Source organism: Triticum urartu, chromosome 3A (genome assembly GCF_056163025.1).
Source record: "Triticum urartu cultivar PI428250 chromosome 3A, HENAU_Tu73, whole genome shotgun sequence".
Classification (NCBI taxonomy): Eukaryota; Viridiplantae; Streptophyta; class Magnoliopsida; order Poales; family Poaceae; genus Triticum; species Triticum urartu.
Window position 1 is genome coordinate 351,994,730 of NC_141875.1, and position 16,896 is coordinate 352,011,625.

The window sequence follows — 16,896 nt, forward strand, 5'->3', positions numbered from 1 at the left end:
TTGGTATCCACCATGGCAAACTTGTAGTCGGTGATGTTGACAAACCTATTGAAGCGGTCGCAAGGATCTGTGGCCATGTAGTAGTGGTAGATGAGGACATGATGGTGCACGCACAACTGGGCGACGACAACCTTCTGGTCTATGCCGGGACGACCGGCAGTGTACTGGAGGTCGATGCCGACCACCTTGTACTTGTCTCCAGCAAGCAACTGCTCAACGCTGTTGATGTAGTGGTCCACCACGGCCGGGTCGATGGTGTACATCACTGAGAGATCCGTCTCCCTCGTGTGGGTATCTACTGTATGCTCACCGAACTTCATTGGAGCGCCACCGGACATCCCCTCTCTATGTGTCGTCGTGGGTTTGCTTGTTGTGTTGTGGGGCGCGATCGAAAGGTCGAAGAGACTAAGGTTATAATGGCCGCGAGAATTAAAGGGGAAGCCGGACAGCTAGGAATATCGGCAGGCCCTGATGGCAGTTCTAATTTGCAGCGCGTAACTCCATCGTGCTGCATGTAACTGCATCACGTGGCAACACGCGCGACACAACCTCATGCATATGGAGCCCCCGACGTGATCGTGCGCACGCCCAACCGCTGGCAGAGCGCGTGCGGAGGGACGCGAGCAGAGCGCTCCATGGTCGCCTCAAGGAAAAGTTGTCCACAAGCCGAGCACGTCGATGGATGCGAGCTGAGCGCGCCATGGCGCCTAACGGCGAGCAGAGCTTGCCGAGGGACGCGAGCAGAGGATGACATGGTGATACGTGGCAAATACGATGAATTGCGCGAGCAATGTCGGAGACATCAAGCACGAATCAGATTAGAGTTGCGTGTGTGATACGTGGCAGACAGTTGATCCATCAGAGTTGTTTGTGATGGAATAAGCCTTGTGTGTTGCGGGCAAATGCTTGCTGGTGTATAACCTTAAATTTAACCAAAAAAGTGTTAACGCATGTTACAAAAATTGTATAGCTGGAAACTATGTTCAAATACGACTCCAATGATATAATCTATGGCGACATGCATTCGTATTTTATTAGTTAATAAATCCTACTTATAAACCATGACGAGGGTATAGTAGGTAATTAAATCACAAAAAAATTATTAACTGTATGTGTACGTGTCTTCTCGTCCTCCTCTCGCATGTCTTGTCACCCCTTTGCCACAGACGGCTTACAACGTAAGCTTGCGCAGTGCGCGAGGGTGTTCTTTTGGCCAAACAGTGGCACCAAGGAATCGTCGGTGAGCCCGTTCCCACGCAACCTCGCAGGTTCCCGCGCAAGCTTCCCGCCCAACTCGGTGAAATCCCCTAAAATCCCAATCATTACCGGCCTGCTATAGAAACCCTCACGACAGGCGAGTCCTGTGTCGCATTTTCCCCTCCCTCCCTGTAGCTTACCTCGTCTGCTTCTTCCACAATCGCCCCTGGCACCGGTCCGTCGTCGTCGCCCAGCCACTCCGCTGTCATAAGAGGACAACTCTAGCTGGGAGGCTACACCGCGGTGGCGGTGAAGGAAATATGCCCTAAAGGCAATAATAAAGTTATTATTTATTTCCTTATATCATGATAAATGTTTATTATTCATGCTAGAATTGTATTAACCGGAAACATAATACATGTGTGAATACATAGACAAACAGAGTGTCACTAGTATGCCTCTACTTGACTAGCTCGTTGATCAAAGATGGTTATGTTTCCTAACCATAGACATGAGTTGTCATTTGATTAATGGGATCACATCATTAGGAGAATGATGTGATTGACTTGACCCATTTCGTTAGCATAGCACTTGATCGTTTAGTTTGTTTCTATTGCTTTCTTCATGACTTATACATGTTCCTATGACTATGAGATTATGCAACTCCCGTTTACCGGAGGAACACTTTGTATGCTACCAAACGTCACAACGTAACTGGGTGATTATAAAGGTGCTCTACAGGTGTCTCCAAAGCTACTTGTTGGGTTGGCGTATCTCGAGATTAGGATTTGTCACTCCGATTGTCGGAGAGGTATCTCTGGGCCCTCTCGGTAATGCACATCACTTAAAGCCTTGCAAGCATTGCAACTAATGAGTTAGTTGCGAGATGATGTATTACAGAACGAGTAAAGAGACTTGCCGGTAACGAGATTGAACTAGGTATTGAGATACCAACGATCGAATCTCGGGCAAGTAACATACCGATGACAAAGGGAACAACGTATGTTGTTATGCGGTTTGACCGATAAAGATCTTCGTAGAATATGTGGGAGCCAATATGAGCATCCAGGTTCTGCTATTGGTTATTGACTAGAGACATGTCTCGGTCAAGTCTACATAGTTCTCGAACCCGTAGGGTCCGCACGCTTAAGGTTTCGATGACAGTTATATTATGAGTTTATGAGTTTTGATGTACCGAAGGAGTTCGGAGTCCCGGATGAGATCGGGGACATGACGAGGAGTCTCTAAATGGTCGAGACGTAAAGATCGATATATTGGACGGCTATATTCGGACACCGGAAGTGTTTCGGGTGATTTCGGAGAAAACCGGAGTGCCGGAAGGGTTACCGGAACCCCTCGGGGAAGTATTGGGCCTTAGTGGGCCTGAGGGGAGAGAGAGGGCAGCAGCCCAGGAGGTGGCACGCCCCCTCCCATGGGGAGTCTGAATTGGACTAGGGGAGGGGGGCGCGGCCCCTCTTTCTCTCTCCCTCTCCATCTCTTTCCTTCCCCTTCTCTCTTCCTAGTTGGACTAGGAAAGGGGAGTCCTACTCCTACTAGGAGGAGGACTCCCCCCTCCTTTGCGTGCCCCAAGGGCCAGCCGGCCTTTCCCCCTTGCTCCTTTATATACAGGTGTATGGGAACCTATAGACACACAAGTTGATCTTCGTGATCGTTCTCTTAGCTGTGTGCGGTGCCCCCCTCCACCATAATCCTCGATAATATTGTAGCGGTGCTTAGGCGAAGCCCTGCAATGGTAGAACATCAAGATCGTCACCACGCCGTCGTGCTGACGGAACTCTTCCCCGACACTTTGCTGGATCGGAGTCCGGGGATCGTCATCGAGCTGAACGTGTGCTAGAACTCGGAGGTGCCGTAGTTTCGGTGCTTGATCGGTCGGGCCGTGAAGACGTACGACTACATCAACCGCATTGTGCTAACGCTTCCGCTTCCGGTCTACGAGGGTACGTAGACAACACTCTCCCCTCTTGTTGCTATGCATCACCATGATCTTGCGTGTGCGTAGGAATTTTTTTGAAATTACTACGTTCTCCAACAGTGGCATCCGAGCCTAGGTTTTATGCGTTGATGTTATGCACGATTAGAACACAAGTGAGTTGTGGGCGATATAAGTCATACTGCTTACTAGCATGTCATACTTTGGTTCGGTGGTATTGTTGGATGAAGCGGACCGGACCGACATTACGCGTACGCATATGCGAGACTGGTTCTACCGACGTGCTTTGCACACAGGTGGCTGGCGGGTGTTAGTTTCTCCAACTTTAGTTGAACCGAGTGTGGCTATGCCCGGTCCTTGCAAAGGTTAAAACAGCACCAACTTGACAAACTATCGCTGTGGTTTTTTTGATGCGTAGGTAAGAATGGTTCTTGCTCAGCCCGTAGCAGCCACGTAAAACTTGCAACAACAAAGTAGAGGACGTCTAACTTGTTTTTGCAGGGCATGTTGTGATGTGATATGGTCAAGACGTGATGAGATATAAGTTGTTGTATGAGATTATCATGTTTTGTTGAAGTTATCGGCAACAGGCAAAAGCCTTATGGTTATCTCTCTATTGCATAAGATGCAAGCACCAAATAATTGCTTTACATTATCGCTATGCGATAGCAATAGTTGCAAGAGCAATTGTTGGCGAGACAACCATGTGACGACACATTGATATAGATCAAGATGATGGAGATCATGGTGTCATGCCGGTGACGATGGAGATCATGACGATACTTTGGAGATGGAGATTAAAGGCACAAGATGATGATGGCCATATCATGTCACATATTTTGATTGCATATGATGTTTATCTTTTATACATCTTATTTTTGCTTAGTTCGATGGTAGCTTTATAAGATGATCTCTCACTAATTATCAAGGTATAAGTGTTCTCCCTGAGTATGCACCATTGAGAAAGTTCTTCATGTTGAGACACCACGTGATGATCGGGTGTGATAGGCTCTACGTTCAAATACAACGGGTGCAAAACAGTTGCACACGCGGAATACTCAGGTTAAACTTGACGAGCCTAGCATATAACAGATATGGCCTCGGAACACGGAGACCGAAAGGTCGAGCGTGAATCATATAGTAGATATGATCAACATAGTAATGTTCACCGTTGAAACTACTCCATCTCACGTGATGATCGGACATGGTTTAGTTGATATGGATCACGTGATCACTTAGAAGATTAGAGGGATGTCTGTCTAAGTGGGAGTTCTTAAGTAATATGATTAATTGAACTTTAATTTATCATGTACTTAGTCCTGGTACTATTAGCATATCTATGTTGTAGATCAATAGCTCGCGTTTAGCTCCCCTGTTTTATTTTTGATATGTTTCTAGAGAAAACTAAGTTGAAAGATGTTAGTAGCAATGATGCGGATTGGATCCGTGATTTGAGGTTTATCCTCATTGCTGCACAGAAGAATTATGTCTTTGATGCACCGCTAGGTGACAAACCTATTGCAGGAGCAGATGCAGATGTTATGAACATTTGGCTAGCTCAATATGATGACTACTTGATAGTTTAGTGCACCATGCTTAAACGGCTTAGAATCGGGACTTCAAAGACGTTTTTGAACGTCATGGACCATATGAGATGTTCCAGGAGTTGAAGTTAATATTTCAAGCAAATACCCGAGTTGAGAGATATGAAGTCTCCAACAAGTTCTATAGCTAAAAGATGGAGGAGAATAGCTCAAGCAGTGAGCATGTGCTCAGATTGTCTGGGTACTACAATCGCTTGAATCAAGTGGGAGTTAATCTTCCAAATAAAATAGTGATTGACAGAATTCTCTAGTCACCATCACCAAGTTAGTAGAACTTCGTGATGAACTATGATATGCAAGGGATAACGGAAACGATTCCCAAGCTCTTCGTAATGCTGAAATCGACGAAGGTAGAAATCAAGAAAAATATCAAGTGTTGATGGTAGACAAGACCACTAGTTTCAAGAAAAGGGCAAAGGGAAGAAGGGGAACTTCAAGAAGAACGGCAAGCAAGTTGCTGCTCAAGTGAAAAACCCAAGTCTGGACCTAAGCCTGAAACTGAGTGCTTCTACTTCAAAGGGACTGGTCACTGGAAGCAGAACTACCCCAAGTAATTAGCGGATAAGAAGGATGGCAAAGTGAACATAGGTATGTTTGAAATACATGTTATTGATGTGTACTTTACTAGTGTTTATAGCAACCCCTCAGTATTTGATACTAGTTCAGTTGCTAAGAGTAGTAACTCGAAACGGGAGTTGCAGAATGAACAGAGACTAGTTAAGGGTGAAGTAACGATGTGTGTTGGAAGTGGTTCCAAGATTGATATGATCATCATCGCACACTCCCTATACTTTCGGGATTAGTGTTGAACCTAAATAAGTGTTATTTGGTGTTTGCGTTGAGCACAAATATGATTGGATCATGTTTATTGCAATACGGTTATTCATGTAAGTTAGAGAATAATTGTTGTTCTGTTTACATGAATAAAACCTTCTATGGTCATACACCCAATGAAAATGGTTTGTTGGATCTCGATCGTGGTGATACACATATTCATAATATTGAAGCCAAAAGATGCAAAGTTAATAATGATAGTGCAACTTATTTGTGGCACTGCCGTTTAGGTCATATTGGTGTAAAGCGCATGAAGAAAATCCATGCTGATGGGTTTTTGGAATCACTTGATTATGAATTAGTTGATGCTTGCGAACCATGCCTCATGGGCAAGATGACTAAGACTCCATTCTCCGGAACAATGGAGTGAGCAACAGATTTGTTGGATATCATACATACTGATGTATGTGGTCCGATGAATATTGAGGCTCGTGGCAGGTATCATTATTTTCTGATCTTCACATATGATTTGAGCAGATATTAGTATATCTACTTGATGAAACATAAATCTGAAATATTTGAAAAGTTCAAAGAATTTCAGAGTGATGTGGAGAATCATCGTAACAAAAATAAAAGTTTCTACGATATGATCGCAGAAGTAAAATATTTGAGTTATGAGTTTGGCCTTCAGTTAAAACAATGTGAAATGGTTTCACTACTCATGTCACCTGGAACACCATAGTGTAATGGTGTGTCCGAACGTCATAACCGTACTTTATTAGATATAGTGCGATCTATGATGTCTCTTACCGATCTACCACTATCGTTTTGGGGTTATGCATTAGAGACAGCTACATTCACGTTAAATAGGGCACCATCTAAATCCTTTGAGACGACACCGTATGAACTATGGTTTGGCAAGAAACCTAAGCTATCGTTTCTTAAAGTTTGAGGTTGCAATGCTTATGTGAAGAAGTTTCAACCTGATAAGCTCAAACCCAAATTGGAGAAGTGTGTCTTCATAGGATACCCAAAAGAAAATGTTGGGTACACCTTCTATCACAGATCCGAAGGCAAGATATTCGTTGCTGAGAATGGATCCTTTCTAGAGAAGGAGTTTCTCTCGAAAGAAGTGAGTGGGAGGAAAGTAGAACTTGATGAGGTAACTGTACCTGCTCCCTTATTGGAAAGTAGTTCATCATAGAAATCTGTTCCTGTGACTACTACACCAATTAGTGAGGAAGCTAATGATGATGATCATGTAACTTCAGATCAAGTTACTACCGAACCTCGTAGGTAAACCAGAGTGAGATCCGCACCAGAGTGGTACGGTAATCCTATTCTGGAGGTCATGTTACTTGACCATGACGAGCCTACGAACTATGAGGAAGCGATGATGAGCCCAGATTCTGCGAAATGGCTTGAGGCCATGAAATCTGAGATGAGATCCATGCATGAGAACAAAGTATGGACTTTGATTGACTTGCCTAATGATCGGCAAGCCATTGAGATTAAATGGATCTTCAAGAGGAAGACGGACGCTGATAGTAGTGTTACTATCTACAAAGCTAGAATTGTCGCAAAAAGGTTTTCGACAAGTTCAAGGTGTTGACTACGATGAGAGTTTCTCACTCGTATCTATGCTTAAGTCTGTCTGAATCATGTTAGCAATTGTTGCATTTTATGAAATCTGGCAAATGGATAAACAAAACTACACTCCTTAATGGATTTATTAAAGAAGAGTTGTATATGATGCAACCAGAAGGTTTTGTCAATCCTAAAGGTACTAACAAAATATGCAAGCTCCAACGATCCATCTATGGACTGGTGCAAGCCTCTCGGAGTTGGAATATACGCTTTGATAAGTTGATCAAAGCATATAGTTTTATACAGACTTGCGGTGAAGCCTGTATTTACAAGAAAGTGAGTGGGAGCACTACAACATTTCTGATAAGTATATGTGAAAGACATATTGTTGATCAGAGATAATGTAGAATTATTCTGCAAAGCATAAAGGAATGTTTGAAAGGAGTTTTTTCAAAGAAAGACCTTGGTGAAGCTGCTTACATATTAAGCATCAAGATCTATAGAGATAGATCAAGACGCTTGATAAATATTTAAATAAGTACATACCTTGACAAGACTTTGAAGTAGTTCAAAATAGAACAGTTAAAGAATGAGTTCTTGCCTGTGTTACAAAGGTGTGAAGTTGAGTAAGACTCAAAACCCGACCACGGCAGAAGATAGAGAGAGAATGAAAGTCATTCCCTATGCCTCAGCCATAGGTTCTATAAAGTATGCCATGCTGTGTACCAGACCTATTGTATACCCTGCCCTGAGTTTGGCAAGGGAGTACAATAGTGATCTAGGAGTAGATCACTGAACATTGGCCAAAATTATCCTTAGTGGAATAAGGATATGTTTCTCGATTATGGAGGTGACAAAAGGTTCGTCGTAAAGGGTTACATCGATGCAAGTTTTGACACTGACCCAGATGACTCTAAGTCTCAATCTGGATACATATTGAAAGTGGGAGCAATTAGCTAGAGTAGCTCCATGCAGAGCATTGTTGACATAGAAATTTGCAAAATACTTACAGATCTGAATGTGGCAGACCCGTTGACTAAACTTCTCTCACAAGCAAAACATGATCACACCTCAGTACAATTTGGGTGTTAATCACATAGCGATGTGAACTAGATTATTGAATCTAGTAAACCCTTTGGGTCTTGGTCACATGTCGATGTGAACTGTGGGTGTTAATAACATGGTGATGTGAACTATTGATGTTAAATCACATGGCGATGTGAACTAGATTATTGACTTTAGTGCAAGTGGGAGACTGAAGAAATATGCCCTAGAGGCAATTATAAAGTTATTATTTATTTCCTTATATCATGATAAATGTTTATTATTCATGCTAGAATTGTATTAACCGGAAACATAATACATGTGTGAATACATAGACAAACAGAGTGTCACTAGTATGCCTCTACTTGACTAGCTCGTTGCTCAAAGATGGTTATGTTTCCTAACCATAGACATGAGTTGTCATTTGATTAATGGGATCACATCATTAGGAGAATGATGTGATTGACTTGACCCATTCCGTTAGCATAGCACTTGATCGTTTAGTTTGTTGCTATTGCTTTCTTCATGACTTATACATGTTCCTATGACTATGAGATTATGCAACTCCCGTTTACCGGAGGAACACTTTGTGTGCTACCAAATGTCACAACGTAACTGGGTGATTATAAAGGTGCTCTACATGTGTCTCCAAAGCTACTTGTTGGGTTGGCGTATTTCGAGATTAGGATTTGTCATTCCGATTGTCGGAGAGGTATCTCTGGGCCCTCTCGGTAATGCACATCACTTAAAGCCTTGCAAGCATTGCAACTAATGAGTTAGTTGCGAGATGATGTATTACAGAACGAGTAAAGAGACTTGCCGGTAACGAGATTGAACTAGGTATTGAGATACCGACGATCGAATCTCGGGCAAGTAACATACCGATGACAAAGGGAACAACATATGTTGTTATGCGGTTTGACCGATAAAGATCTTCGTAGAATATGTGGGAGCTAATATGAGCATCCAGGTTCCACTATTGGTTATTGACCAGAGACGTGTCTCGGTCTTGTCTACATAGTTCTCGAACCCGTAGGGTCCGCACACTTAAGGTTTCGATGACAGTTATATTATGAGTTTATGAGTTTTGATGTACCGAAGGAGTTCGGAGTCCCGGATGTGATCGGGGACATGACGAGGAGTCTCGAAATGGTCGAGACGTAAAGATCGATATATTGGACGGCTATATTCGGACACCGGAAGTGTTTCGGGTGATTTCGGAGAAAACCGGAGTGCCGGAAGGGTTACCGGAACCCCCCGGGGAAGTATTGGGCCTAGTGGGCCTGGGGGGAGAGAGAGGGCAGCAGCCCAGGAGGTGGCGCGCCCCTCCCATGGGGAGTTCGAATTGGACTAGGGGAGGGGGGCGCGGCCCCTCTTTCCCTCTCCCTCTCCCTCTCTTTCCTTCCCCCTTCTCTCTTCCTAGTTGGACTAGGAAAGGGGAGTCCTACTCCTACTAGGAGGACTCCCCCCTCCTTGGCGCACCCCAAGGGTTGGCCGGCTCTCCCCCTTGCCCCTTTATATATAGGGGCAGGGGCACCTCTAGACACACAAGTTGATCTTCGTGATCGTTCTCTTAGCCGTGTGCGGTGCCCCCCTCCACCATAATCCTCGATAATATTGTAGCGGTGCTTAGGCGAAGCCCTGCGACGGTAGAACATCAAGATCGTCACCACGCCGTCGTGCTGATGGAACTCTTCCCCGACACTTTGCTGGATCGGAGTCCGGGGATCGTCATCGAGCTGAACGTGTGCTAGAACTCGGAGGTGCCGTAGTTCCGGTGCTTGATCGGTCGGGCCATGAAGACGTACGACTACATCAACCGCGTTGTGCTAACGCTTCCGCTTCCGGTCTACGAGGGTACGTAGACAACACTCTCCCCTCTCGTTGCTATGCATCACCATGATCTTGCGTGTGCGTAGGAATTTTTTTGAAATTACTACATTCTCCAACAGGCGGCGCAGTCCCCGGCATATTGTAGTGCAAGTGGCGTCCCTGTTGGGTGTGCGCGGAACACCCACCACACGCCCCGCCACCGTTGCCCGTCGGCAGCTGTTGCTGGCCGCCGTTGCCTGCTGCCGTTGCCGCCACACCACCGTTGAAAGCCAGGTCTATCTCCCGCTCCGCTGCCGTGGCCTGAAGGCGGGAGGTGGCTGTCGTGGCCGCCACCCCACTGCCGGCCACCGTGGCCATCACCCGCTCCGCCACCGCGGCCCGAATGCGGGAGGTGGTGGTTGTGGCCGCCACCCCATCATCGGCCGCCGTGGCCACCAGTCCACCGTCCACCGCCGGGATCAACACCTGCTCCGCCACCGCCGCCCGAAGGAGGGGGCGGAGGTGGAGGCCCGCCCGTGCGTCAGCGACCTTGCGCGCTACATCGAGTTCCTGCAGGAAGAGGAGGAGCGCCTCGTCGAGCATGCAAAGAGCCTTACCGCAGCCGTAGCCGCAGCACACGCCGACGCAGAGGTGAGGAATCAGGAGATGTACGAGCAATCCGGCTGCTTTGAGAGGGATCGTCTGGAGCGACAGTGGGCGTTAGAGCAGGAGAGCATCGCTGAACGTGCAGAAGCGGCAGGCACCATATTGCATTTGTCCAGCTCATCGGTAGGCTCCTCCTCCTCCTCTGCCTCTTACTAAGCACGCTCGCCAGAGGAGAGGCTACCGGCAGTAGCACAAAGCCCCTCTGTGGTAGTAGTAGTATTTAGGGGCTATTTTGTTCAGTTCATCTGACTATAGATGTGTGGTCAAACTGTACAACGTATCTAAAATAGGTAGTATATATAGTTGAACTAGCTATTTCAGTACGTGGTTGGCAACAATTGGGGAGAAGTTTGGTCGGTTCAGCTGTCGAGTTGAACTGTTTGTATAAATTAAGAACGATTGCTTAATGTATGAATGAAATCTATGCTTAATTACTGAATTTTAGTTGCAAAAATTACATAGTGCTAATGATTTCTATCTGCATATTTTGACAAATTGCAGTGTTACAAGGATTGACAAATGGCAACGTTACTAGATCAACAAATGTAAATCTTTCCAGTTTGACAAATGGCAACATACCCGATATGGCAGATGCAAATCTTACCAAATTGTTTGTACGTGGTTGCACACGGGTCATCCAGAACAACTGTTTGCATTGAAGGGGTGCACAAATCCTGCGCTGCTCTCACTTTGCATACGGGTGTTCTATCTAAATCGTTTGCGATCAAGAGCTGCAGAAATCCTGCTCGGCACATTTTCTCTTGGCCTCCTAGGGAAGCTGTCGGTTTTCATACGGGTGTTCTAACTAAAACATTTGTGATGAGTGTTTTATATTTAAAAAGCGAATTAAACTGCGGCTTGGGCGCCATTAACGGAGAGGACGCGAGCAAGGCGGGCGGCCATGGAAATCAAAGGGCTCTCTTCCCAGTGAGCCTGCGCAGCATACAGCTCGCAAGCTTCCCGGTGAGCCTGCGCACTCGAGGACAACTTGCATGCCTCTCGGTCAGCCTACGCACCGGACATCGCTCGCACGCCTCCTGTTTAGTCAAGGTCAAGAAACTGTCCGCACGGTACCTCCTACAACCATTAAAACCAAGACACGTGGCGTCACATGAATGGATAACAGAATTTTGAATTTACTAGAATTTAAAAACCAGGCATATCAATGTTTTGTCGGCAATCAACGGTGCCCCAGTGTTTGAAATTCATCCCCATTTCTTGCATGGGACCTAAGCATGCACCCAAGGACACATATTTGATTTTTCAACCAATTTATATGCACTCGAGCATGTGCATGTAGTTCAAATTTGAATTATGCACATAAAAAGCATTGAAAACTCAATTAATGCTTAAAAATGTCCAAACGAACCCCGAAAATCACAAAAATTAACACAACACTCATGTTGTTCTATGTTGACACGAGAAAAGAAATTGAAAGCAATAAGAGGCACTGGATATCGTTTCGTCCCCAAAGGTGGGACGTTCCCTACCAAAAACCATCATGCTTGTTGTGAGAAGCTCTGGTTTGTGAGAAGCATATACACAAACCTGCCCCAAATGGGACAAAATTCATACCATGACATGTTGATGCCGCTCCATGATAGCATGCCAACTTTCATTAATTTCAGACGAGTTTTGGATTTACTAGAAGTTAAAATCCAGGCATCTCAATGTTTTGTTGGCAATCAACGGTGCCCCAGTGTTTGAAATTCATTCCCATTTCTTGCATGGGACCTAAGCATGCACCCAAGGACACATATTTGATTTTTCAACCAATTTATATGCACTGGAGCATGTGCATGTAGTTCAAATTTGAATTATGCAAATAAAATGCATTGAAAACTCAATTAATGCATAAAAATGTCCAAATGAACCCCGAAAAATCACAAAAATTCGCACAACACTCCTGTTTTTCTATGTTGACACGAGAAAAAAAAATTGAAAGCAATAAGAGGCAATGGATACCATTTCGTCCCCAAAGGTGGGACGTTCCCTACAGAAAACCATCATGCTTGTTGTGAGAAGCTCCGGTTTGTGAGAAGCATATACCCAAACCTGCCCCAAATGGGACAAAATTTGTACGACGGCATGTTGATGCCGCTCCATGATAGCATGCCAAGTTTCATGAATTTTAGACGAGTTTTGGATTTACTAGAATTTAAAAAACAGACATCTCAATGTTTTGCCGGCAATCAACAGTGCGCCGGTGTTTGAAATTCATTCTCATTTCTTGCATGGGACCTAAGCATGCACCCAAGGACACAGATTTGATTTTTCATCCAATTAATATGCACTGGAGCATGTGCATGTAGTTCAAATTTGAATGATGCACATAAAATGCATCAAAAACTCTGTTAATGCATAAAAATGTCCAAACGAACCCCAAAAAATCACAAAAATTCGCACAACACTCCTGTTGTCCTATGTTGACACGATAAAAAAAATTGAAAGCAATAAGAGGCAATGGATATCGTCTCGTCCCCAAAGGTGGGACGTTCCTACCGAAAACTATCATGCTTGTTGTCAGAAACTCCGGTTCATGAGAAGCATATACCCAAACCTGCCCCAAATGGGATAAAATTTGTACCACGACATGTTGAGGCCGCTCCATGATAGCATGCCAAGTTTCATGAATTTTAGACGAGTTTTGGATTTACTAGAATTTAAAAACCAGGCATCTCAATGTTTTGCCGGCAATAAACGGTGCCCCGGTGTTTGAAATTCATTCCCATTTCTTGCATGGGACCGAAGCATGCACCCAAGGACACAGATTTGTTTTTTCAACCAATTTATATGCAATGGAGCATCTGCATGTAGATCAAATTTTAATTATGCACATAAAATGCATTGAAAACACAGTTAATGCATAAAAATGTCCAAACGAACCCCGAAAAATCACAAAAATTCGCACAACACTCCTGTTGTTCTATGTTAACACAAGGAAAAAAATTTGAAAACGATTAGAGGCAATGGATATCGCTTTGTCCCCAAAGGTGGGACGTTCCCTACCGAAAACCATCATGCTTGTTGTGCGAAGCTCCAGTTTGTGAGAAGCATATACCCAAACCTGCCCCAAATGGGACAATATTTGTACCACAACATGTTGATGCCGCTCCATATAGCATGCCAAGTTTCATGAATTTCAGACGAGTTCTGGATTTACTAGAATTTAAAAACCAGGCATCTCAATGTTTTGCCGGTAATCAACGATGCCCCGGTGTTTGAAATTCATTCCCATTTCTTGCATGGGACCTAAGCATGCACCCAAGGACACATATTTGATTTTTCAACCAATTTATATGCACTAGAGTATGTGCATGTAGTTCATATTTGAATTATGCACATAAAATGCATTGAGAACTCAGTTAGTGCATAAAAATGTCCAAATGAACCCTGAAAAATCACAAAAATTCGCACAACACTCCTGTTGTTCTATGTTGACAGAAGAAAAAAAATTGAAAGCAATAAGTGGCAATGGATATCGTTTCATCCCCAAAGGTGGGACGTTCCCTACCGAAAACCATCATGCTTGTTGTCAGAAGCTCCGGTTTGTGAGAAGCATATACCCAAACCTGCCCCAAATGGGACAAATTTGTACCACGGCATGTTGATGCCTCTACATGATAGCATGCCAAGTTTAACGAATTTCAGATGAGTTTTGGATTTACTAGAATTTAAAAACCAGGCATCTCAACGTTTTGCCGGCAATCAACGGTGCCCCGGTGTTTCAAATTCATTCCCATTTATTGCATGGGACCTAAGCAAAAACACAAGGACACATATTTTATTTTTCAACCAGTTTATATGCACTGGAGCATGTGCATGTAGTTCAAATTTGAATTATGCACATAAATGCATTGAAAACTAAGTTAATTCATAAAAATGTCCAAACAAACCCCGAAAAATCATAAAAATTCGCACAACACTCCTTTTGTTCTATGTTGACACTCGAATTTTTTTGAAAGCAATAAGAGGCAACGGATACCGTTTCGTCCCCAAAGGTCGCATGTTCCCTACCGAAACCATCATGCTTGTTGTGAGAAGCTCTAGGTTGTGAGAAGCTTATAACCAAACCTGCCCCAAATGGGACAAAATTTGTACCACGGCATGTTGAGGCCGCTCCATGCTAGCATGCCAAGTTTCATGAATTTCAGACGAGTTTTGGATTTACTAGAATTTAAAAACTAGGCATCTCAATGTTTTGCCGGCAAACAACGGCGCCCCGGTGTTTGAAATTCATTCCCATTTCTTGCATGGGACCTAAGCATGCACCCAAGGACACAGATTTGTTTTTTCAACCAATTTATATGCACTGGAGCATGTGCATGTAGTTCAAATTTGAATGATGAACATAAAATGCATTGAAAACTCAGTTAATGCAAAAAATGTCCAAACGAACCCCGAAAAATCACAAAAATTCGCACAACACTCCTGTTGTTCTATGTTGACACGAGAAAAAAATGTGAAAGTAATAAGAGGCAATGGATATCATTTCGTACCCAAACTTGGGACGTTCCCTACTGAAGACCATCATGCTTGTTGTCAGAAGCTCCGGTTTGTGAAAAGCATATACCCAAACCTGCCCCAAATGGGACAAAAATTGAACCACGGCTTGTTGAGGCCGCTCCATGATAGCTTGCCAAGTTTCATGAATTTCAGACGAGTTTTGGATTTACTAGAATTTGAAAACCAGGCATCTGAATGTTTTGCCGGCAATCAACGGTGCCCCGGTGTTTGAAATTCATTCCCATTTCTTGCATCGGACCTAAGCATGCACCCAAGTACACAGAATTGATTTTTCAACCAATTTATATGCACTGGAGCATGTGCATGTAGTTCAAATTTGAATTATGCACATAAAATGCATTGAGAACTCAGTTAATGCATAAAAATGTCCAAACGAACCCCGAAAAGTCACAAAAGTTCGCACAACACTCCTGTTGTTCTACGTTGACACTCGATATTTTTTGAAAGCAATAAGAGGCAACGGATACCGTTTCGTCCGCAAAGGTTGCATGTTCCGTACCGAAACCATCATGCTTCTTGTGAGAAGCTCTGGTTTCTGAGAAGCTTATACCCAAACCTGCCCGAATGGGAAAAAATTTGTACCACGGCATGTTAAGGCCGCTCCATGATAGCATGCCAAGTTTCATGAATTTCAGACGAGTTTTCGATTTACTAGAATTTAAAAACAAAGCATCTCAATGTTTTGCTGGCAAACAACGGTGCCCCGGTGTTTGAAATTCATTCCCATTTGTTGCATGGGACCTAAGCATGCACCCAAGGACACAGATTTGATTTTCCAACCAATTTATATGCACTAGAGCATGTGCATGTAGTTCAAATTTGAATGATGCACATAAAATGCGTTGAAAACTCAGCTAATGCATAAAAATGTCCAAATGAACCCCGAAAAATCACAAAAATTCGCACAACACTCCTGTAGTTCTATGTTGACACGAGAAAAATTTTTGAAAGCAATAAGAGGCAATGGATATTGTTTCGTCCCCAAAGGTGGGATGTTCCCTACCGAAAACCATCATGCTTGTTGTCAGAAGCTCCGGTTTGTGAAAAGCATATACCCAAACCTGCCCCAAATGGGACAAAATTTGTACCACGGCTTGTTGAGGCTGCTCCATGATAGCATGCCAAGTTTCATGAATTTCAGACGAGTTTTGGATTTACTAGAATTTAAAAACCAGGCATCTCAATGTTTTGCCGGCAATCAACGGTGCCCCGGTGTTTGAAATTCATTCCCATTTCTTGCATGGGACCTAAGCATGCACCCAAGGACACAGATTTGATTTTTCAACCAATTTATATGCACTGGAGCATGTGCATGCAGTTCAAATTTGAATTATGCACATAAAATGCATTGAAAACTCAGTTAATGCATAAAAATGTCCAAACGAACCCCGAAAATCACAAAAAAAATTCACAACACTCCTGTTGTTCTATGTTGACACGAGAAATTTTTTTGAAAGCAATAAGAGGCAATGGATATCGTTTCGTCCCCAAAGGTGGGATGTTCCCTACCGAAAACCATCATGCTTGTTGTTAGAAGCTCCGGTTTGTGAGAAGCATATACCCAAACCTTCCCCAAAGTGGACAAAATTTGTACCACGGCATGTTGATGCCGCTACATGATAGCATGCCAAGTTTCATGAATTGCAGACGAGTTTTGGATTTAGTAGAATTTAAAAACCAGGCATCTTAATGTTTTGCCGGCAATCAACGGTGCCCTGCTGTTTCAAATTC